Source organism: Mobula hypostoma, chromosome 4, assembly GCF_963921235.1.
Source record: "Mobula hypostoma chromosome 4, sMobHyp1.1, whole genome shotgun sequence".
Classification (NCBI taxonomy): domain Eukaryota; kingdom Metazoa; phylum Chordata; class Chondrichthyes; order Myliobatiformes; family Myliobatidae; genus Mobula; species Mobula hypostoma.
In genome coordinates this window covers 6,533,465-6,558,827 of record NC_086100.1, presented here as the reverse complement: position 1 = coordinate 6,558,827, position 25,363 = coordinate 6,533,465, and the positions used below count along the sequence as shown (strand labels likewise).

General features: G+C 46.5%; 1 protein-coding gene across 4 annotated transcripts in view; it reads left to right on the top strand.

The window, feature by feature from the left end:
* Window positions 1-25,363, top strand: part of LOC134345104 (TRAF2 and NCK-interacting protein kinase-like) — a 255,068-nt gene that overhangs the window by 24,742 nt on the left and 204,963 nt on the right. The window lies entirely within an intron of this gene.

Here is a 25,363-nt window from a genome sequence, read left to right as displayed (position 1 = left end):
AAAAATGTACAAGATCATAACGAGGTAGACTGTGAGATCAAGAGTCCTTTTTGTTTTAGTAAAGGACCGCTCAATTGTCTTATCATACCAGGGAACTATTCCAGAGGGATGAGAGTGGGATAGGATCCGTCTTTGATTCTGGTGTACGTGCTTTGTACGTGCTTTTGGGCTGTTGTATCTTCTGCCTGATGGGAGAGGGGAGAAGAGAGAATGCCAGCAAGGTGGGGACTTCAACTCTGCTGACTGCTTCACTGCGGCAGTGAGAAGTGCAGAGAGAGCTGGGTTTCTGTGATGTGCTGAATTGTGCTTACATCGGAGAACCGTGAGTTTGGTATGTCAGCTGCACATCATGACCTCCTGAGGTCACACCACAGCCAGTGAGCTGCTCCCTTGAACCTGTGGCTATACAGACAGACACTTTATACACAGCAAGACGCCACGAGAATTTACCCACACACCCACGCTCTCTCGCTCACACAGTCACCCTCTCCCTCACATAGTCACCCTCTCCCTCTCACACACTGTCACCCTCTCTCTCAACACTTACCCTCTCCCTCACACACACCCACGCTCTCTCGCTCACACACACCCACGCTCTCTCGCTCACAGTCCCCCTTTCCCTCACATAGTCACCCTCTCCCTCTCACACACACCCACGCTCTCTCGCTCACACAGTCACCCTCTCCCTCACACACTCACTCTCTCCCTCACACACACTCACTCTCTCTCTTGCGAGCCCACCCCCCCACCCCACCTCTCACCCTTCCCCACACCTCTCACCCCCACTCCTCTCACCCCCACCTCTCACCCCCCTCACCCCCTCACACACCCTCTCTCTCACACACCCCACCTCTCACCCCCGCTCCCCCTCTCCCTCTCCCTCCCCCTCACCCCCTCACACACCTCTCACAACCACCCTCCCTCTCACAATCACTCTCTCTCTCTCTCTCTCTCTCTCTTTCTGTCAATCACACTCTCTCTCACACACCCACCCTCTCTCACACTCACATACCCACTCTCACACTCACACACCCACACTCTCCCTTACACACCTCTACTCTCTCACACACACTCTCTCACACACACTCTCTCACACACACTCTCTCACACACACTCTCTCACACTCTCACACACTCTCTCTGCAGGACAGGCTGCCTCTGGGCCCCCAGCCACTAGTACCTGGCCTGGAATTGCTGACACTGGACCTCTGCCTTCCAGACTCCCAGATGGCCGAGGCCTCGACCTCCAGTCTCATTGTCTTCAGCCTTTCACCTTTGGTATCGATCCCAGGACTTGCTAATGTATCAGACTCTTTAACAAGTCAAACTGAAGATTATTTTATGTTAATTCCAGTATACAAGTGTGAAGGAGAATGAAATAAATTTTCTCTGGATCCGATGCAGCACATAAAGACACACTAAGGTAAAGAAGACAATAATAAAAAAACTCTATAAATATAAATACATTCTGGTGGTCCTGGTGTGGATGCTACATAGCCTCCTCCCTGATGGGAGTGGGACAGACAGACCATGAGCAGGGTGGGTGGTGATATTTCTGTGTATATGTCTTTGATGTGCTTGAGTAAGTTGCTTTGGGTATCCAGCATCTGCAGAATTTCTTATGTTTCGGAAATAATAAAGCAGTGGTGAGGAGAGGTTTAGAGGATGCTTTGATCAGTCTTACTGCTTGGGGAAAGGAACTGTTTCGAGTCCGGTGGTCCTGGCCTGGATGTTATGTAGCCTCCTCTCTAATGGGAGTGGGGCAAACACAACTGCCACATTCGGAAGTGGTCTGTACGTTTCTTTGCTACAGAACAGTGAGCTCGTTCTGAGCAGATATTACACAAGAGAGACATCAACTCATTGGTAGTGTTGTCTGAATGGATTTTAATTTCCGGAATTGTGGTTTCCTTTTTCTTGCCCAACATACTTCACTGCAGTGTGACTTGGTTGAAAGCTCACACTTCAGGCTGTCGGTGTGTTTTGACAAGGTGCAGTAGAACCAAACCCCCATCTACCCCCTCACCACACACAAAAAGTAACAGATCCTCCACCCAACCATCACACACGAAATGCTGGAGGAACTCAGCAGACCAGGCAGCATCTATGGAAAAAAGTACAGTCGATGTTTTGGGCCGAAACACTTCAGCAGAACTGGAGGAAATATAGACGAGGAGTCAGAGGAAGAAGGTGGAGAGGGGAGGAAGAAACACAAGGTGATAGGTGAAGCCGGGAAGTGGTGGGGAGGGGTGAAGTAAAGAGCTGGGAAGTTAACTGCTGAAAGAGATACAGGGCTGGAGAAGGAGGCATTTTATAGGAGAAGGCCGTGGAAGAAAGAAAAGGGGGAGGAGCACCTGAGGGAGGTGATGGGCAGGCAAGGAGATAAAGTGAGAGAGGGAAAAGGGGATAGAGAATGGTGAAGGGGGTTGGAGGCAATTACCAGAAGTTGGAGAAGTCAATGTTCATGCCATCAGGTTGGAGGCTACCCAAACGGAATATAAGGTGTTGCTCGTCCAACCTAAGTGTGGCCTCATCCCGAAAGTGGAGGAGGCCCTGGATGGACATATCGGAAAGGAAGTGGAATTAAAATGGGTGGCTGTTGGGAGATCCCGCTTGTTCTAGCAGACAGAACATAGATGCTCGGCAAAGCAGTCTTCTAATCTGCCTTGGGTCTCACCGATATTCAGGGAGCCACAGCGGGAGCACCGAACACAGTATATGACCCCAGCAGACTCACAGGGGAAGTATCGCCTCAGCTGGAAGGACTATTTGGGACCCTGAATGGTAGTGAGGGAGGAGGTGTAGGGGCAAGTGTAGCACTTGTTCCACTTGTAAGGATAAGTGCCAGGAGGGAGATTAATGGGGAGGGATGAACGGACAAGGGAGTCACATAGGGAGCGATCCCTGAGGAACCAAGAAGGTGGGGGGGGGGTAGAGAGAGTAATGTACTTGGTGGTGGGATCCCATTAGAGATGGTGGAAGTTGCGGAGAATTATGTGCCAGATGTGGAGGCTGGTGGGGTGGTAGGTAAGGACAAGAGGAACTCTCTCCTTGGTGGGGTGGCAGGAGGATGGGGTGAGGGCAGACGTGTGTGAAATAGAAGACATTTGCATGAGGGCAGCGTTAATGGTGAAGGATGGGAAGCCCTTTGATGAATGCTTCCTTCTGGAATGAAGAGATTCATCCTGAGAGTACATGTGGCAGAAACAGAGAAATTGAGAGAAGGGGATGGCGTTTTTACAAGTGACAGGGTGGGAAGAGGTATAGTGCACGTAGCTGTGAGAGTCAGTGGGTTTACAATAGACATCAGTAGATAAACTATCTTCAGACATAGAGACAGTGAGATTGAGAAAGGGGAGGGAGGTGTCTGAAATGATCAGGTAAATTTAAGGGCAGGGTGGAAGCTGGAGGCAAAGTTGATGAAGTCGACGAGGTCAGGAAGCAGCACTGATGCGGTTGTCAATGTAGCGTAGGAAAAGCTGGGGACGGATACCAGTGCAGGCTTGAAACATAGACTGTTCCACGTAGCCAGAGCTGTAATCCATGCGAGTGCCCACAGCTACACCCTTTGTGTGAAAGAAGTGGGAGGAGCCGAAGGAGAAATTAACTGAGAGTGAGGACAAATTCTGCTAGATGGAGGAGAGTGATGGTAGGGAACTGGTTTGGTCTGGTGTCCAGAAAGAAATGGAGAGCTTTGAGTCCTTCCTGGAGGAGGATAGAGGTGTATAGGGACTGGGCAACCATAGTGAAAATAAGATAACTGGGCCCAGGGAATTTGAAATCATTGAAAAGATCAAGAGTGTGTGAAGTGTAACGGATGCAGGTAGGAAGGGATTGAACGAGGGGGGATAAAACAAAGTCCAGGTATGCAGCTGTTAGTTCAGTAGGGCAGGAACAAGCATCTATCACCTTGTGTTTCTTGCTGTCCTTACCCCATCTTCTAACTCTGACTGCCCGTCTTTTTCTTGCCAGTCCTGATGAAGGGTCTCGATCCAAAACGTCGACTGTACTCTCTTCCATAGATGCTGCCTGGCCTGCTGAGTTCCTCCAGCATTTTGTGTGCATTACTCTGGATTTCCAGTAACTGCAGATTTTTCTCTTGTTTGAGATCACCATCCTGCCAATTGGCCACATGAATGAAATCACTGAAAAACTGAACGAAACCAATGTAAAGTACAGTGCAGTAATCACATAAATCTCAGGTTATGGGAAACATTTATCATCTGCATTCATGGAGAACAGGCGGCACAAACCCAGCCCTTCCCTAAAGAGTAACCGCTGATCCAGATTGAATGTTTTGTTCTGGGACCGAATGCATGACTCGGGTCCGAACGCCGCCGATCCAGATCAAACGATCCAGTCCGCGGTCAAACACTGCCGATGGCAGAGTTGAAGTCTATTTACGACACAAGTTTAAAAGTAAACGGTATAATGCTTCTGGTGCTACCTGCATGAAGAGACTGGGATGGTGGCAGGGAGTTTAGTCATCTGACGGCCTGGAGGAAAAATCCATTCCTCTTTCGAAACTCTGGGTCCAGGTGACTTATCTACCTTCAGACCTTCAGTTTCTCAAGAATCTTCTCTCTGGTTATGGTAACTTCACACACTTGACTCCTGATAGCTAGATCTTCCACCATACTGCTAGTGTCTGCCACATTGAAGACCAGTGCAAAATCCAAATTCAGTTCATCCGCCATGTTGTTGTCCCCCATTACTACCTCTCCAGCATAGTTTTCCAGCGATCCAATATCTATTCTCACCTCTCTTTTATACTTTGTGTCTGAAGAAATTGTGGTATCCTCTTTAACATTATTGTCTAGCTTACTTTCGTATTCCATCTTTACTTTCAAAGTGACTTTTTTAGTTGTCTTCTGTTGGTTTTTTAAAAGCTTCCCTATTCTCTAACTTCCCACTAATTTTTGCTCTATTATATGCCCTCTCTTTGGCTTTTATATTGCTGTTGACTTCTCTTGTTAGCCACAATTGTGTCATTTTTCTTTAGAGTTCTTCGTCCTCTTTGTGATGTACATATCCAGTACCTTCCAAATTGCTTCCCGAAATTCCAGCCATTGCTGCTCTGTCGTGATTCCTGCCAGTATTCTTTTTCATTCAACTTTGGCCAGCTCCTCTCTCATGCCTCTGTAATTCCCTTTACTCCACTGTTAACAGATGCATCTGACTTTAGCTTCTCCCTCTCAAATTTTAGGGTGAATTTGATCATATTATGTGAAGCACCTTCAATAACTTCAAAAGACTGAAGTTGGGTAAAATACTGAAAAGTTTTTATTCGCTGTACAATACGACCTCCATGGTGAGTGTCTGCCCCCGGACTGACGGGGAGGGGCAAGGCGGAATCACCTTTATTCAGGAATCTGTGGGAGGAGCCACAGGGGCAGTCAGCAGCGGGGCGTGTCCAGACAGTTAACCCAGTTACAACATATATATGGTTTACCACATTATGATCACTTCTCTTAAGGGTTCTTTTACCAAAAGCTCTCTAATCAACTCTGTTTCATTGCACAACACTCAATCCACAATAGCTGATCCCCTATTGGGCTCAACCACAAGTTGCACTAAAAAGCCGTCTTGTAGGCATGCTAGAAACTTCCCCCTCCTGGAATCCAGCACCAACCTGATTTTCCCAATCTACTGGCATATTGAAATCCCCTATGACTATTGTGACATTGCTCTTCTGGTAATGCATTTTTGACATGCATTTTCTATCTCCCGTTGTAATTTGTAGGTCAAATCCTTACTACAGTTCTGAGATCTGTGTACAACTCGCATCATTTTACCCTTGCAGTTCCTTAGCTCTATCCCCAATGATCCAACACGTTCCAACCTTATGTAACCTCTTCCTAAAGATTTGGTTTAATTTTTTACCAACTGAGCAATCCGCCCCCTCTGCCTTTCTGCTTCTCCTTTTGAAGCAATGTCTATCCTTGGACAATAAGCTCCCAGCTATAATCTTCTTTTAATCAGGATTTGGTGATGCCCACAGCATCGTATCAGCCCATCTGCAACAGTGCTATAACTTCATCTACTTTATTCCATATACTGCACGCATTCAAATACAGCCTCTTCAGTCTTTATTCACCCTTTTCAATTTTGTCCACCTTTTACCTTGCAACTCATCCCGTTGACTGCAATTTTGCCCTGTCAACAGCCTCTCTTCATTACACATTGCCTCTGTTTGTAAACCAGCTACCTCATCTTCAGCACTATTAGCCGACTTTCCGATGATACTCCCTGCATTGAAACACATGCAGCTCAGGACACCAGGCGCACCACTCTCAACCTTTAGATTCCTAACTTTGTCTGAGGTCTCACCAACATCTGTCTCTACAACCTCTCCACTATCTGTTCTGGCATTCTGGTTCCCATCGCCTGCAACTCTAGTTTAAACCCCACCGTGCAGCATTCTCACTAGGATATTAGTCCCCCTCCAGTTCAAGCTCTCCCTTCTGTCCAAGTCCCACCTTCCATGGAAGAGAGCCCAATGATCCAAAAATCTTATGCTCTCTCTCCTATACCAACTCCTTAGTCACGTATTAAACCGTATAACCTTCCTAGTTCTGGCCTCACTAGCACGTGGCACAGGTAGCAATCCTGAGATCACAACCCTGGAGGTCCTGCTCTTTAATTCAGTACCTAACTCCCTGAACTCCCTATGCAGAACCTCGTCACTCGTCCTACCCATGTCATTGGAACCTACATGGACCACGACTTCTGGCTGTTCACCCTCCCACTTAAGAATGCTAAGTGCTCTATCTGAGGTATCCCAGACCCTGGCACCCAGGAGGCAACATACCATCTGGGAATCTTGTTCTTGCCTACAGCACCTCCTGTCCGCTCCCCTAACTAATAAATCCCCTATCACCACAGCATGACTCTTCTTCCCCCTTCCCTTCTGAGTTACAGAGGCAGACTCAGTTCCAGAGACTCACCCACTGCAACTTTCCTCTGATAAGTCATCCGCCCAACAGTATCTTGTTGGGGGGTGGGGGGATGGCCACAGGGGTACTCTGCGCTGGCTGCTTAACCCCTTTCCCCTTCCTGACTGTCACCCAGTTTCCTGTGTCCTGCACCTCAGTAAAACTACCTCTCTATATGTCCTATCTATCACCCCCTCAGCCTCCTGAATGATCTGGAGTTCATCCAGTTCCAGCTCCAACTCCTTGACGTGGATTGTTAGAAATTGCGGTTGGATGCAGTTCTGGCAGTTGTAGTTATCAGGCACACCAGAGGCCTCCCTGCCTTCCCACATCTTGCAAGAGGAGAATTCCACTATCCTGCCTGTCATCACTGTTGTCCTAACTCATCAGGTTTAAGGAAGAGAACAAAAAAAAACTGGACATTTTCCTTGCTTTGCTTTCTCTGACTGAAGCCCCTCTTCGTGGAAGCCTCAAAGAGCTAAAGCCTCAAAAGATCTCCACTCTGACATTGGGAAGGAGGTGCAGGAGCCCTAGGTCCCACGTAGATTGTCTTTAAGTTGTTTGCATGTCCTCCCTTTGGAATGAGTGGGTTTCCTCTGGATGCTCTGGTCTCCTCCCACAGTCCAAGGGTACAGAGGTTCATCCGTTAATCGGTCATTGTAAATTGTCCTGTGATTAGGTTAGGGTTAATCAGAGGTTGCTGGGGTGACATAGCTCGAAAGGCTGGAAGAGCCTGTTCAATGCTGTATCTCAATGAATAAATAAACACCACCAGGTTTGGGAACAGTTACTACCCTTCAACCACTGGGCTCCTGGACCAGTGAGGATAACTTCACTCAGCTCAACACTGACCTGGCTCCACCACCAACTAGTCCTTTCAAGGACCCTACAACTCGTGTTTGTCAATATTATTTTTGAATAAACTCTTCTTGGGCTTCCAGCCGGGTACAAGTATTGATGAGAACCGATGTTTTGATGACAAACTCTGCCATCTTCATCGGTGATGGTGCCTGGACATGTCCTGCCTCGCCACCGGACTAAACCTGCCTCAGTATCCTCCCCGAAGAAAAGGGCAGAGTTTGTCATCGAAACGTTGGTTATAACTGATACCTGTACCTGGCTGGAAGCCCGAAAAGAGTTCATTTGTCATATACACCAGGAAAGCTCCAGATCCTTTATCAGTATTATTTTTATTTATTTCCACATTGGTGTTTGCCAGTCTGTCTTTATGCATGGCAGAGGGCATAGCTCTGAGTTGAGTTGGGAAAGTGTAAAGGAGATGTCCATGGCAGGAGTTTGTACACAGAGTAGTGGGTGCTGAAATGTGCTGCCTGGGCCAGGAATGGATGCAGACACAAATAACATGTAAGAGTAAATCACACTATTCGTGACTGTATTTGTTGGATCCAAAGCAACAACTACAAAAAGCTGGAGGAACTCTGCAGGTCAGGCAGCACCTATGGAGAGAAATGAACAGCCAACGTTTCAGGCTGAGACCGTTCATCAGGACTGGAAAGGAAGGGGAAGAATCCAGAATAAGAAAGTGGTGGGGGGGGGGGAATGGAGGGGAAGGAGGATAACAAGAGGGTGATCAGTGAAGCCGTGTGGGCACGTGGCCAAGTGGTTAAGGCACTGGACTAGCAACCTGAAGGTCGTGAGTTCGAGTCCCAGCCGACGCAACGCGTTGTGTCCTTGAGCAAGGCACTTAACCACACATTGCTCTGCGACGACACCGGTGCCAAGCTGTATGGGTCCTAATGCCCTTCCCTTGGACAACATCGGTGTCGTGGAGAGGGGAGACTTGCAGCATGGGCAACTGCCGGTCTTCCATACAACCTTGCCCAGACCTGTGCCCTGGAGAGTGAAGATGTTGCAGGCGCAGATCCATGGTCTTGCAAGACTAATGGATGCCTTTAAAGATCAGTGAAGCCAGATTGGACCCTGCTGTTTTTGTGATCCAGAAATTGAGAAGTGAAGAACCAGGCATAGGCAGCTGTTCATTAAGTGTTACCAGACCAGGGAATGAACAAAAGGAGAGGAGAGAAAGAGAAAAAAGTTGTCATGTTATACAGAAAAACTATCTGTATAAGAGTAAAAACGATAACAACGTTCGCATGATAGCAACTGGATTATCTTCTGGTAAGATGGCACCATTTTCTCCCTCCATGTCTGAGTTGTAATCGATTGTAGCCCATAATTTCCCTTCAATGAAAGCATTTTTTGTCCCACTGAACGATCTGGTGCTTCTGTGATCTCCTGGGGATTCAGGGAGGAGTGGAACTATGGCCTTCTTTGGAGTGGGGGGGGGAGTACACTGTTTCAGTTCCTAATGGTGGTATGTGAACCCGTGGTTGGTCCATTACCACGTGCTAATTGAAGTGTCGGCCAGAATTAAAATTGACGAGGACGAGATCGGGTGTTCAGTGCCATCTGCCCGTGTTTGACTGGTTTGCCTCCCACTGCTGCTGGCAGAAGGTGCAGGAGTCTTTGGTCCCAAGCTGTCAGGTTCGATCACCTCAGCAGCTTGTAGATGTGGACTTCCTTTCGGCTGAGGTTTGCAGTTTAATGTCCACAGCGCTGGGCGCGCTTTACTATTTACGCGATTTGGTCAAGGCGCTCCAGTGCAGGACCGGTTTCATCTGCCTCCGCGGCTGGACCGGTTTCATCTGCCTCCGCGGCTGATGGCCATGGCCTCTCTTTTGGGGACTCTGTAGTTTGATGTTTAAAGTTCTGTGTGTAGTTTGTTCACTTTTTGATTCTTGAGAGGTTTTTTGCATAGTCATAGTCATACCTTATTGATCCCGGTGGGAAATTGGTTTTCGTTACAGTTGCACCATAAATAATAAATTGTAATAGAACCATAAATAGTTAAATAGTAATATGTAAATTATGCCAGTAAATTATGAAATAAGTCCAGAACCAGCCTATTGGCTCAGGGTGTCTGACCCTCCAAGGGAGGAGTTGTAAAGTTTGATGGCCACAGGCAGGAATGACTTCCTATGACGCTCTGTGTTGCATCTCGGTGGAATGAGTCTCTGGCTGAATGTACTCCTGTGCCCACCCAGTACATTACGTAGTGGATGGGAGACATTGTCCAAGATGGCATGCAACTTGGACAGCATCCTCTTTTCAGACACCACCGTCAGAGAGTCCAGTTCCATCCCCACAACATCACTGGCCTTACGAATGAGTTTGTTGATTCTGTTGGTGTCTGCTACCCTCAGCCTGTGTAGGGTTTTTCTTTTAAATGGGTTCTAAGGCGTTACTTTGTTTTGTGGTTGTGTGCAAGGTAACGAATCTCAAGGCTATATACTTTGATAATAAATGTGCTTTTGAACTTTGAACTTTTGAACAGTTAACCTGTAAAATAGCCCAATTCAAGTGATTCGACAGCTGTTACACAGGAAAACTGAGAAGCTTTGAGAAAACTACAGGAACAGCTATCCTGTTTCTGTATAGCTACGAGTAATTCAGTGAACAATTACACTATCAAATTTCTACGGATGTACCAGGGAGAACGTTCTAACTGGCTGCTTGACTATCTGGTTTGAGGAGAGAGGGCCACTGCCCAGGATTGGAAAAAAGCTACAGAAAGTTGTAAACTCTTGGGCACTCGCCTCCCCAGCATCGAGGACACTTTCAAAAGGCGATGCTTCAAGAAGGCAGGATCCGTCAGCAAGGCTGCCCATGTCCCAGGACAGGCCCTCTTCTCATTGCTGCCATCGAGGAGGAGGTTCAGCAGCCTGAGGGCACCCACTCAATGTTTCAGGAACAGCTTCTTCCCCTCTGTCATCACATTTGTGAACGGACATCGAACCCATCAACACTGCCACAGTATTTTGCTCTCTTATTTTTTAAAATATTCCCTTTTGTAAGTGACAGCAATTGTTTGTGTGCAAAGCAGCAAATTTCTCAGTGTATGAAATACATGAGGCTGATTCGGATTCTGATTCCCCCGTTTTCCTTTCTGCTCTGCCCCCCCCACCCAGATTCTACCACTCCCTGTACAGTAAGGGCAGCTTACGTATCAATTCCACCACTCACTGTACAGTAAGGGCAATTTATGTATCAAATCCACCACTCACTGTACAGTAAGGGCAGTTTACGTATCAATTCCACCACTCACTATACAGTAGGGGCAGTTTACGTATCAATTCTACCACTCACTATACAGTAGGGGCAGTTTATGTATCAATTCTACCACTCACTACAGTAAGGGCAGTTTATGTATCAATTCCACCACTCACTGTACAGTAAGGGCAGTTTACGTATCAATTCCACCACTCACTGTACAGTAAGGGCAATTTATGTATCAAATCCACCACTCACTGTACAGTAAGGGCAGTTTACATATCAATTCTACCACTCACTGTACAGTAGGGGCAGTTTACATATCAATTCTACCACTCACTGTACAGTAATGGCAGTTTACATATCAATTCTACCACTCACTATACAGTAGGGGCAGTTTATGTATCACTGTACAGTAAGGGCAGTTTATGTATCAATTCCACCACTCACTGTACAGTAAGGGCAGTTTATGTATCAATTCTACCACTCACTGTACAGTAAGGGCAGTTTACAAATCAATTCTACCACTCACTATACCGTAAGGGCAGTTTACAGATCAATTCTACCACTCACTATACAGTAAGGGCAGTTTACATATCAATTCCACCACTCACTGTACAGTAAGGGCAGTTTACATATCAATTCTACCACTCACTATACAGTAAGGGCAGTTTACGAATCAATTCCCATTTTTTGGGGAATTGAGAGGAAACCAGTCCACCTGGGGAAAACCTCTGGTGACAGGGAGACAACAGCACAGAAACAGGCCCTTGGCCTGTCTAGTCCATGCCAAACTATTAACCTGCCTAGTCCTGTCAACCAGGGCACTCCACACCTCTCCCATCCATGTACGTATCCAAATTTCTCTTAAATTCCATCTGCCACTTCCACTGGCAGCTCATTTCACACTTGAAGAAGTTGCCCCTCATGCTCCCCTCAAACCTTTCACCTTTCACTCTTAACCCATGACCTCGAGTTGTAATCTACATAGAAAAAAATTTGCTTGCATTTACCCAATCTACCTACAGAAGGACATCCATTTAGAACGGAGATGAGGCATAATTTCCTTAACCAGAGGGTGGTGAATCAGTGGAATTTATTGCAACTGGCGACTATGGAGGCCAAGTCATTGGATATATTTAAAGCGAAGGTTGATAGGTTCTTGATTGATCAGGGCATCAAAGATTATGGGAAGAAGGCAGGAGAATGGAGTTGAGAGGGATAATAAATCAGCCATGATGGAATAGCGGAGAAGACTCGATGGGCTGAGTGGCCTAATTCTGCTCCCATGTCTTACAGTTTTCTGGTCTTATACACCTTCATACTTCAGAGAACAGGACTTGGGAGAACATGTTAAACTCCGTTTAGACATGCCAGAGGTTGTGATTGAACCACTGTGTCTTCTAATCACACTGGTCTCTCTCACGAATAGAATGAACAGCACAGATACAATACTTCTACAAGGGCACAGACTCACCAACGAGAAGTAACAAGAAAAGTAGTTACTTTTTATTGTCCAAGGATTTGAATTCAAAAGGTTCTTGATCTATGAAGAAATAGCTGATTTATTTACTGAAATTCAAGACACAATAGACCCTTTGAGCTGCTACACCCAGCAACCCAGATTTAACACTGGCCAAATCACAGGACAATTTACAATGACCAATTAACCTACCAACTAGTACACCTTTGGACTGTGGGAGGAAACTGGAGCACCCGGAGGAACCACACGGTCACAGGCAGAACAAGCAGGCAGGTGGCGGGAATTGAACTCAGTTATTACTACTCTGGAGGTCCTGCTTCCTAGTTTTCTACCTGCTCACTAGAATTGTTTGACCTTGCTCTTCCTCAATGCACTGAGTGTATTGATTTGATTTGATCTGTATGAACACAGCTCATACAGGTCACCTGTGCTGTAAAGCATTTTGCGAACCGCTGTACTACCATGTTGTGTTCATACAGATCAAATCAAATCAATACACTCAGTGCACTGAGGAAGAACAAGACCAAATACATGTACTGAGTGAGGTAGAAAGCTAGAAAACAGGACCTCCAGAGCAGTAGTATCTGGATTACAGCCTGTGCCCTGTACCAGTGGGGGTAAGATTGGCTGCTGGTGACCGTGGTGATCCACAGGGGTCTGAGTTGGGACCACTTCTTTTTATGTTATATGTCACTGACTTGGATAACAGAACTGATGGCTTTGTTGCAAAGTTTGTGGCCAATGCAGAGATAGGTAGAGGGGCAGGTAGTTTTGAGGAAGTAGAGAAGCTACAGTAGGACTTTGACAGATTAGGAGAGTGGGCAAAGAAATGGCAGATGAAATACAGTTTTGGGAAGGTTACGGTCATGCACTTTGGTAGAAGAAATGAAAGGGTTGACAATTTTCTAAATGGAGGGAAAACACAAAAATCTGAGGTGCAAAGAGGCTCGGGAGTCCCGAAAGATTAATTTGCAGGTTGAATCGTAGTGAGGAAGGTAAATGCAATGTTAGCATTCATTTCAAGAGGACTAGAATATAAAAGCAAGGATGTAATGTTGAAACTTTATAAAACACTGGTGAGGCTTCACGCAGAGTATTGTGCATGTTGGGAACCTTTATCTTAGAAAGGATGTACTGAAACTTAAGAGGGTTCAAAGAAAGTTAACAAAAATGATTCCAGGAATGAGTGGCTTACCATATGAAGAATGATTGATGGCTCTGGGCCTGTATTCACTAGAATTCAGAAGAATGAGGTTTGACCTGATGGAAATCTATCGAGTGTTGAAAGACCTTGATAGGGTGGAATTGGAGAGGATGTTTGCTATGGTGGAAGAGTCTAGGACCAGAGGGCACAACCTCAGAATAGAGGGGAGGTGAGGAGAAATTTCTTTAGCTGGAGAGTGGTGAATCTGTGGAATTTGTTGCCACTGGCATCTGTGGAGGCCAAGTCTTTAATAGATTCTTGTTTGATCAGGACATGAATTTATACCGGTAGAAGGCAGATATCCCACCTCTCCCGGAAGTTCCGGGAGTCTCCCGCATATTAATAGTGGCTCCCTGATGCCTGCAAATCATATACAATATCACAGCATTCAATTTTTTTGAGAGCGAGCGAGAGAAAGCAAGAGAGAGCACAAGAGTGACCATGAGAGAGAGCACGCGCAGAGAGCGAGAGCAAGCAAGCAAGTGAGCGAGAGAGAAAGCAAGCAAGCGAGCGCGTGCGAGCGACCACAGAGGGAGAGGGAGAACGCGCCATGGCAGAGTGTTCCAAAAAAAATATAAAACACGTACGTCACCCCAGACTACACTAAAGTGTACCCCCTGCCTAATAGGGGTGAAGATAATGACAGTGTTGCTCGCTGCACTGTTTGCAACAGTGACTTTTCTATTGCCCATGGTGGGTTAAGACTGTAAAAGACATGTTGAGGTGAGTTTAACAGGTGTCATTCGTTCATTAGCATAGCTAACATTATTTAAACTAGCTGGCTGGCTGCTAAGGAGCTACTCTATTGCAGACATCCCACCTCTCCCGGAAGTCTCCCGCAAATTGATGGTGCTACCTCCGTGAAGTGAGTTTTTGCAGGGTGGGATGTCTGAGAAGGCAGGAGACTGGGGCTGAGAGCCATGATGAAATGGCAGAGCAGACTTGATGGGCCAAATGACCTAATTCTGCTCCAAAATCTTAAAGTCTAATGACGGTGTGGAATAACACACAGAAAATGGCACTGTCACGTAGCAGTAAGCATTTCACTTGACATCGTCAGCGACCCGGGTCCAATTTCCACCATTCTCTCTGTAATTGCGTGGCGTTTCTCCGAGTGCTCAGGAAGCAATCCAGTGGCAGGCTCACTGGTCGTTGTAAATTGTCCCGTGATAGGTTAGTGTTAATCGGGTCTGTCAGGGGTTGTTGGGGTGTCATGGCTCGAATGGCCAGAAGGGGCAACTGCACATGGTGTTGATAAATAAATATATCTAACAAACACAATAAAATCAATGAAAGACGGCACCCAACAGGACAGACAAACAAACAATGAGCAAACAACGACAAACTGTGCAAATACTGAAAACAATAAGTGGGTAAGCAATCAATATTGAGAATATGAGATGAAGAGTCCTCACAAGTGAGTCCTTTTCAGTCGGAACAATTCAGTGATGGGCTTACTCCATGCTGTATTGCTAAATAAATTTATTTACACGTGTGTTTAGCTAAATGAAACAATGTCCCTCTGGACCAAAGTGTACAACTTAGTACATATAACTCACACACAGAGCACACAGTAATATTACCAGAAATAACAACAAGTAATACGGTGCATGCACCATACATTCAAAAGTAAACAGTATAACACTACTGGCGCTTTGTACTTGATGAGACCTAGATGGTGGTGCTGAGTTCAGTGTCTCTCAGCCTGTTTCCCATCCTTGTCCTAGTGCTACAGTACCTCCAGCCTGATAGTGGGTAGTGGGGGGGGGGGACAGGGGGAACGGGGTCAGAAGTTGTGGGACTTATAAAAATATTAGATTATGAGAACACTCAGTCCTCTTTTATTGTCATTTAAAAATGCATACATGCATTAAGAAATGATACAGTGTTTCTCCGGAGTGATATCACAGAAAACAGGACAAACCAAAGACTAACACTGACAGAACCACATAATTATAACATACAGTTACAGCAGTGCAAAGCAATACCATAATTTGATGAAGAACAAACCATGGGCACGGTAAAAAAAAGTCTCAAAGTCCCCGAGTCGATCAACTCCCGAGTCCCCGATAGCAGGCGGCAAAAGGGAGAAACTCCCTGCCATAAACCTCCAGGCACAGTCAACTTGCCGATACTCTTGGAAGCAGCCAACCACAGCCGACCCTGAGTCCATCCGTCCGAAAACTCCGAGCTTCCGAGCAGCCTCTCCAATACAGCCTCCCGAGCGCCATCCTCTGCTGAGCGCCTTCGACCTCTCCTCGGCCGCTGAAACACGCAAAGCCGAGGATTTCGGGGCCTTCAGCTCCAGAGATTCCGGTTACCACACAGTAGCAGCGGCAGCAAAGTGGGCATTTCAGAAGTTTCTCCAGATGTTCCTCCGTACTCTCACGTCCGTCTCCATCAAATCAGAATTGTGCACGGTACCTACTTGACAGATAACAGACATTATCACCGGAGAGGCCGCGCGCCCTGCCGTCACGCCGCCATCTTCTCTATCTTAGTAGAAGATTAGTAAAAGTAGAATCAGGTTTATTTTCACTGGAAATGGAATTTGCTTTTTAGAAAAAGTGCTATGCAGGACATAAAAATGACCATAAGTGACAAATATAGTAAATTAGCACAAAGGACAAAATTCCGAAGGATGAGGAGGGGAGCTTGTTGAAATCTAGCTGATACTGGAAGTGCTGGATAAAGTGGACGTGAAGACGATGTCTCCATCAGTAACAGCGCCTGTGATCCGAGGGCACAGCCTCAGAATAAAGGGACGTCCCTTTAGAACTGAGGTCAGGAATTTTGTCAGCCTAAGGGTGACCTTATGGCCTGTAATAATCATCATACTCTCAGTACTAATCAACAAGCTCCAAAACCTGGGCCTCTGTACCTCCCTCTGCAACTGGATCCTTCACGTCCTCATTGGGAGGCCACAGCCAGTGAAAATCTGGTATGGAGGGGTCACTGCACAGGATCAGATGAAGCTGAAGAAAGTTGTAAAACTTAGCCAGCTCCATCATGGCACCAGCTTCCCCTGCATCCAGGTCACCTTTAAAGTGTGATGCTGCAAACTGTGGCATCCATCACTTTCACCCAGGACGTGCCCTCTTCTCATTACTAGCATCAAGGAGAAGATACAGGAGCTTGAAGACACACTCAACGTTTCAGGAACAGCTTCTTCCCCTCTGGCATCAGATTTCTGAGTGGACAACAAAGTCATGAACACTACCTCAGTACTTTTCCCCTCTCTTTCTGCAGTACTTATTTAATTTAATTTTTTTATTATTCGCTACCCTCTGTTATTGGGGTCTCCCTACCTTCTGTCCAAGACCTCTTTCAGAGTCGATGCCTCCAGAAGACACGGTACATCATTAAAGACCCCTCACACCCTCTCCATGAACTGTTTGTTCTTCTGCCATCAGGCAAACATTACAGGAGCATCAAAACTAAAACCACAAGGCTACTAAACAGCTTCCTCCCACAGGCAGTCAGACTGCTAAATAGCTGCTCCACCTGACTCTGCTTTGGACACTTTTAACTTGCACTGGACACTTATAACTGATTTTAACTGACATGTGGCTGTTGTGTTTTACTATTTATTGTTATGTTTATTATTTAGTGTTGCGTTTGTTATGTTATGATTGCACTGCTCCTGGGAAACGCTGTCTCATTCTGCCCTGCAGAGCTGATGTACAGTTAGAATGACAATAGAGTTTTTTGAATCTTGAATCTATTGCAATGTCACGACATATGGTAGTCATATGAAACCTGATAAGACCGTAACGCGATAACAAATGGGAGTAGAATTCGGACATTTGGCCCATCGAGTCTGCTCCACCATTTCATCGTGGCTGATCCTATTTCCCACTCAGGCCCAGTCTCCTGCCTTCTCCCCACATCACTAGTCAAGAATCTATCAACCTCTGCCTTAAATGTGCATAGAGACTTGGCCTTCACAGCTGTCTGTGGCAAAGAATTCAACAAATTCGCCCCTCTGGCTAAAGAAATTCCTCCTCATCGCTGCTCTAAAAGGGTGTCCCTCTATTCTGTGACTGTGTACTCTGGTCTTAGACTCTCCCACCATTGGAAACATCCTCTCCACATCCACCCTTGGAGCCTTTCACCATTCGATAGGTTTCAAAGAGGTCACCACTCATTCTTCTGAATTCTAGTGAATACAGGCCCAGAGCCATCAAACACTCTTCATATGATAAGTCATTCAATCCTGAAGTCATTTTTCTGAACCTCCCTTGAACCCTGTGCAGTTTCAGTACATCCTTTCTAGATAAGGATCTTACTTCTGATTTCTGATCCTGTTGCAGGAGTCTGGTGTTGAACATGTGACGTAGTCTGTCCATAAAGGGCTCCATGTTGGTTGGTGACATTGGCATTGGCTCATTTTTCCCCTGAGTGAGGTCGGTGGAGACGTTGTTGGTATTTCTGCAGCACCTCCGCGGCGGGGAGGGATGTGCTCATCATGGGGCTGGCTGAGTGTACAACCCTCTGCAGCCTCTTGCGATCCTGTGCACCGGTGCCTCCATACCAGGCAGTGATATGATGCAGTCCAGTGTTTCTCCAGAACCTTGCACAAGTCATTGGTGACGTACCAAACCCTCACGATCCCCACCTGAAATATAGTTGCTGGCAGGCCTTCTTTGTTATTGCGTAAGTGTGTTGGGCTCGGGATAGATCCTCTTATGTTCAAAGTAAACTTATTACCAAATGACATACAGCGAAGTGATTCACTGTCCTGTGGGCATTCACAGTAGAACAAAAGCATACAACAGAATCAATGAAAAACCGCACACAAACAAAGACCGACAAGCAACCAATGTTGAAAGGAAGACTAACTGTGCAAATACAATAATAAATGAATATACTGAGAGCTTGAGTTGTAGAGTCTTTCACTTGAGTCGATAGGTTGTGGAGTCAGTTCAGAGTTCAGCTGAGTGAATTTGTCCACGCTGGTTCAGAAGCCTGGTGGTTGAGGGGTAATAACTGTTCCTGAACTGGGTGTTGTGGGTCCTGAGGCTCGTGGACCTCCTTCCTGATGGTTGCAGTGAGAAGAGACCAAGGCCTGGATGACAGGGGTCCTTTTATAGCTGCCGCCTTCTCGTGGCATTACTCCTTATAGATGTGCTCAATGGTGGGGAGGGATGCGTCTGCAGGCTGTTCCATTCCAGGACATTGGTGTTTCCATTCCAGGTCATGATGCAACCAGTATCGAAGTTTGTCAAAATTTTAGATGACATGCCGAAAATATGCAAACTTCTAAGAAAGTAGAGGCACTAATTTTATGGAATCCGATTCGGAATCAGGTTTAATATCACTGGCATATGTCATGAACTTTTTTGTTTTGTGGCAGCAGTGCGTTGCAATACATAAAAATAAAACTTTAAATTACAGTAAGGTGTGTGTATGTGTGTGTGTGTGTATGTATACACACACACACACACACACACACACTATATATAGTGGCGAGCACTCAGCCCATGCTGACAGATGAGAAAGTTCGTCTAAACTCAACACACCATTTTTATTGCGATTAACACAGAAACAGATTGAGTGCTGTGACCCAGGGAGAGAACCCACACAGTCTCATACGGACGGGAGAGGTGATTATTACACACCCCGGTTACCGTCTGGGTGACCCATAAACACACAAGCAAATAACCGTATAACCCAAGCTAAAATGTAACAATAAATTAACTTGAACGTCCCATGAAAGCATTTTAACACAAGAACAGAACATAGCGCTGGTCATTAGGAATGCTGAAGCGGGCTGTTGACAATATATTTAAAAAGTTAAATTAAATCAAGTAATGCCAGAAGAGGAAAAAAATTGTGCTGTACATGGGCTCATTGTCCATTCAGAAATCTGATGGCAGAGGGGAAGAAGCTGTTCCTGAAATATTGAGTGTGTGTCTTCAGGCTCCTGAACCTCCTCCCTGACGGTAGCAATGAGAAGAGGACACGCCCTGGGGAGGCTGGTGCCCATGATGGAGCTGACTGAGTTTACTACTTTCTACAGCTTATTTCAATCCTGTGAATTTAAAGTTACTGACCCTCTGTGCCTCCGATCCTTTAATAATGACCATCTCATGGACCTCAATTTCTTTCCGGTGTAGTCAGTAATTAGCTCTTTGGTTTTGCTGATGTTAAGTGAGAAGTTCTTGTTATGGCACTATTCGAGCTGATTTTTAATCTCAGAAATGACTTGAGTATTTTCAGGTTTATTATCACCAGCATGTGTCGTGAAATTTGTTAACTTAGCAGTATCAGTTCAATGCAATACATAATCTAGCAGAGAAAAAAAATAAACCAATTATAAGTAAATCAATTACAGTATACGTATATTGAATAGGTTAAAAATTGTACAAAAAAAACCCAGAAATTATATTTCAAAAGTGAGGCAGTGTTCACTTTAACAATTTCACAGGGAGAATGTGTGAACTCCTTGCAGGTCGTGTATGAATTGAACTCCAAACTCCAATGTCCCAAACTGTAATAGTGGCGTGCTAGTCGTGATGTCACCCTGTTGCCCCAATTGTCAAATATTGTCATCAAGGTGCAGTGAGTTTCTTTGCTCACATGAGGCTCACAGAGCAAACAGTGTATCACAACATCTATTCAAAGTGGACGTTGACAGGTTCTTGATTAGACAGGGTATCAAAGGTTATGGGGAGAGGCCAGGAGAATGGGGTTGAGGGGGATAACAAGTCAGCCATGATAGACTGGTGGAGCAGGCTCCACAGGTCAGATGGCAGAACTCTCTTCTATGTCTTTTGATCTTGTGGTCTTCGTTCAACTTCAAGATCAAGTTCAAGTTTCATTGTCATTCAACCATACCTATGAATGCAGCCAAATTAGATAGTGTTACTCCGGGGCTAAGGTGCAAAACACAGTACCAACAATCATGTACAGCTTAAGGAACATATGGCACTTATAAGATAAGACATCAGTAAAATACAGTCACACAAAAAAATATAGTCCAAGGCCCTGAATCCATGAACGTTGCTGCAATGTGCCGTTGAACAGAATACTTCTGCCGTGCGAGCACTGGCAGGCAGCGCGAACTCCAGTTTGGACACAGTGCCGCCGGTTCCAATGGCTCTCTCCCGGGCAGTTGTAAACAGGTGACATCACAGCTTGAGGCCTGCTCCTCACTCCAGCCAAGGTCACACAGCTCCCTCGCCGTCCACCAATACATTAGTGAGTCGGACCTGCAGCATTCCACATTAACAATGCCCAATGGGGTCTTGTGATCACAAGAAAAGCGACCTGAGGCAATCACTTGACGTTAGACTGCACCCCGCCTACGTGCACCAACTCCTCCAGTGCCTCTGACGCAGGCCGCAGCGCAAACTGCACCAAGACCGGCTCCTTCCGTTTCTGTGTCAAAGCACTTTTGCGTTCTTAACGTCCATCAGGGTCTTGAGATTGTAAAGTGTACATTTAAAAAAGAGGATATCACCTTTGGCTGGCCCCATAGAAGCCATTGTGTCCAAGCACACCGCCAGCTTACCGAAAGCCCCATTAACACCATCTTTGATTTAACGAGCAGATCCTCTGAGCTGTTGACACTCAGGAACTTGGAGCAGCTCAACCTTTCCACTGCCAGCTGCTCGATCAGGACTGGTGTGTTTTCTCCAGACTTCCCCTTCCCGAAGTCTGCAATCAGTTTTATTGTCTTGCTGACGTTGCTCCAACATTGTCTTGAGTTGGAGTCTTGCCTCAGAGAGCTATGCTGGCTGGACTCAAAGCTTTATGCTTTGGTTCCTGGTAGGGTCACCCATTCCAAACAGGTTAAAGGGTAGAGGTCAAACTAAGAGTGGTCCACCGGTCCCCCAGATTCGGGGGTTCAGCTCAGGGTTAACAGCCCTAACATGTCAAACAAAGCTGTTATGGAAACAGCAATGAAGAATCCTTCTACATCTGAATATACCCAGGACTTGCATGGCTGACAGTAGTGAAAACCAAGAGGAAAATGAAGGAAGTCCTGAACCCTGCCAAAGATGGCCAAGGGCAGGAAGAAATGCAGGAGTTTCATTGCTGCCCTAAATATCAGTGGCAAGTTGGACAGGAACAAAGGCTGATCTTGAATGCAAAACCTATTGAGCATCTTTCATTCTTTAACTGGGGTGATTTTAATAAAAAATGAATTAAAGTACATCAGTATGATCAAAGGCAGTCATATCTGTTTTTCCTCTATAGTGAGTTATGAAAGTAATGCCATCTGTTCTCTTCCTGCAGCAGGTGACTGTGCTTTCACAAGGCACAGACTGACCAATAACTCTCATGCCTCAAATACTGCTTTGTGGGATGACAAGTTAATGTGGTCCACTTAGGAGGTGTGAGAGTCGAGAGTATTTCAGTAGTGTACTGTGTGACAGTGAGGCTGGGAAAAACGAGCATACGTGTGCAAAAGAAGTGTCTGATAGGGAAGTGGACTTTGGGGACCATCGGACAGGAAACATCACCGTGAGGTGGACAGTGGTGACCATCAGACAGGGAGAAGCATCACCGTGAGGTGGACAGTGGTGACCATCAGACAGGAAACGTCACTGTGAAGTGGACAGTGGTGACCATCAGACAGGAAACATCACCGTGAGGTGGACTGTAGTGACCATCAGACAGGGAGAAGCATCACCGTGAGGTGGACTGTAGTGACCATCAGACAGGGAGAAGCATCACCGTGAGGTGGACAGTGGTGACCATCAGACAGGGAGAAGCATCACCGTGAGGTGGACTGTAGTGACCATCAGACAGGGAGAAGCATCACCGTGAGGTGGACAGTGGTGACCATCAGACAGGGAGAAGCATCACCGTGAGGTGGACTGTAGTGACCATCAGACAGGGAGAAGCATCACCGTGAGGTGGACAGTGGTGACCATCAGACAGGGAGAAGCATCACCGTGAGGTGGACAGTGGTGACCATCAGACAGGAAACATCCCCGTGAGGTGGACAGTGGTGACCATCAGACAGGAAACATCACCTTGAGGTGGACAGTGGTGACCATCAGACAGAGAGAAGCATCACCGTGAGGTGGACAGTGGTGACCATCAGACAGGAAACGTCACTGTGAAGTGGACAGTGGTGACCATCAGACAGGAAACGTCACCGTGAGGTGGACTGTAGTGACCATCAGACAGGAAACATCACCGTGAGGTGGACAGTGGTGACCATCAGACAGGAAACATCCCCGTGAGGTGGACAGTGGTGACCATCAGACAGGAAACATCACCTTGAGGTGGACAGTGGTGACCATCAGACAGAGAGAAGATTTTGCAAACAGACAAAAGGTCGGGTGTAACTGTGGAGAAAAATCAGCATCAGGTACCTATGTACATGAAGTTTGTATTTTAATGGTAGCAGCAAAGTACAAGACAAAAAATTACAAACAACAGGAATTCTGCAGATGCTGGAAATTCAAGCAACACACATCAAAGTTGCTGGTGAACGCAGCAGGCCTGGCAGCATCTCTAGGAAGAGGTACAGTCGACGTTTCAGGCTGAGACCCTCAAAGCCCTCTGCTTCTTTTTGGATTCCAGACCTAATCAGTTCCCCTCTACCACCACTCTGCTCCGTCTAGCGGAATTAATCCTTACTCTTAATAATTTCTCCTTTGGCTCCTCCCACTTCCTCCAAACCAAAGGTGTAGCTATGGGCACCCGTATGGGTCCTAGCTATGCCTGCCTTTTTGTTGGCTTTGTGGAACAATCTATGTTCCGTGCCTATTCTGGTATCTGTCCCCCACTTTTCCTTCGCTACATCGACGACTGCATTGGCGCTGCTTCCTGCACGCATGCAGAACTCGTTGACTTTATTAACTTTGCCTCCAACTTTCACCCTGCCCTCAAGTTTACCTGGTCCATTTCCGAGACCTCCCTCCCCTTTCTAGATCTTTCTGTCTCTGCCTCTGGAGACAGCTTATCCACTGATGTCTACTATAAGCCTACTGACTCTCACAGCTATCTGGACTATTCCTCTTCTCACCCTGTCTCTTGCAAAAATGCCATCCCCTTCTCGCAATTCCTCCGTCTCCGCCGCATCTGCTCTCAGGATGAGGCTTTTCATTCCAGGATGAGGGAGATGTCCTCCTTTTTTAAAGAAAGGGGCTTCCCTTCCTCCACTATCAACTCTGCTCTCAAACGCATCTCCCCCATTTCACGTACATCTGCTCTCACTCCATCCTCCCGCCGCCCCACTCGGAATAGGGTTCCCCTGGTCCTCACCTACCACCCCACCAGCCTCTGGGTCCAACATATTATTCTCCATAACTTCCGCCACCTCCAACGGGATCCCACCACTAAGCACATCTTTCCCTTCCCCCCCCCCCACTTCTGCTTTCTGCAGGGATCGCTCCCTACGCAACTCCCTTGTCCATTCGTCCCCCCCATCCCTCCCCACTGATCTCCTTCCTGGCATTTATCCTTGTAAGCGGAACAAGTGCTACACATGCCCTTACACTTCCTCCCTTACCACCATTCAGGGCCCCAAACAGTCCTTCCAGGTGAGGCATCACTTCACCTGTGAGTCGACTGGGGTGATATACTGCGTCCGGTGCTCCCGATGTGGCCTTTTATATATTGGCGAGACCTGACGCAGACTGGGAGACCGCTTTGCTGAACACCTACACTCTGTCTGCCAGAGAAAGCAGGATCTCCCAGTGGCCACACATTTTAATTCCATGTCCCATTCCCATTCTGATATGTCTATCCACGGCCTCCTCTACTGTAAAGCTGAAGCCACACTCAGGTTGGAGGAACAACACCTTATATTCCGTCTGGGTAGCCTCCAACCTGATGGCATGAACATCGACTTCTCTAACTTCTGCTAATGCCCCACCTCCCCCTTGTACCCCATCCGTTATTTATTTTTATACACACATTCTTTCTTTCACTCTCCTTTTTCTCCCTCTGTCCCTCTGACTATACCCCTTGCCCATCCTCTGGGTTCCCCCCCCCCTTGTCTTTCTCCCCGGACCTCCTGTCCCATGATCCTCTCATATCCCTTTTGCCTATCACCTGTCCAGCTCTTGGCTCCATCCCTCCCCCTGCTGTCTTCTCCTATCATTTCAGATCTCCCCCTCCCCCTCCCACTTTCAAATCTCTTACTAACTCTTCCTTCAGTTAGTCCTGACGAAGGGTCCCGGCCTGAAACGTCGACTGTACCTCTTCCTAGAGATGCTGCCTGGCCTGCTGCATTCACCAGCAACTTTGATGTGTGTTGCCAGACAAAAAATTACTATGAGTTACAATAATTAGATTGATAAGATAAAACGATAGATAGGTAGCAAGATAGGTACGTGGATATATAGATAGGTAGGTACGTAGGTGAATAGATAGGTAACCGGATAGGTAGATAGATAGATAGGTAGGTAGGTAGACTCCACTGTTGCTGGCAGAATCTCGGATAGTGATGAGGAAGTGTACAGAAGTGAGAGAGATTGGCTGGTTGATGCTATCACAGCAACTGCCTTGCACGTAGTGTCAGTAACATGAATATCTGATTGTGAACTTCAGGAGCACAAAGAATCACACTCATTGTTCTAGCACAGAATCTTTGGAAAGGAGTAGAGAGTTGGCATATCAGACCGAAAGCATTCATCAGGGCTGATGACGGGACTTTGCCCAAAATATTGACTCTTTATTCTGCAGAGATGCAGCCCGAGCTCCT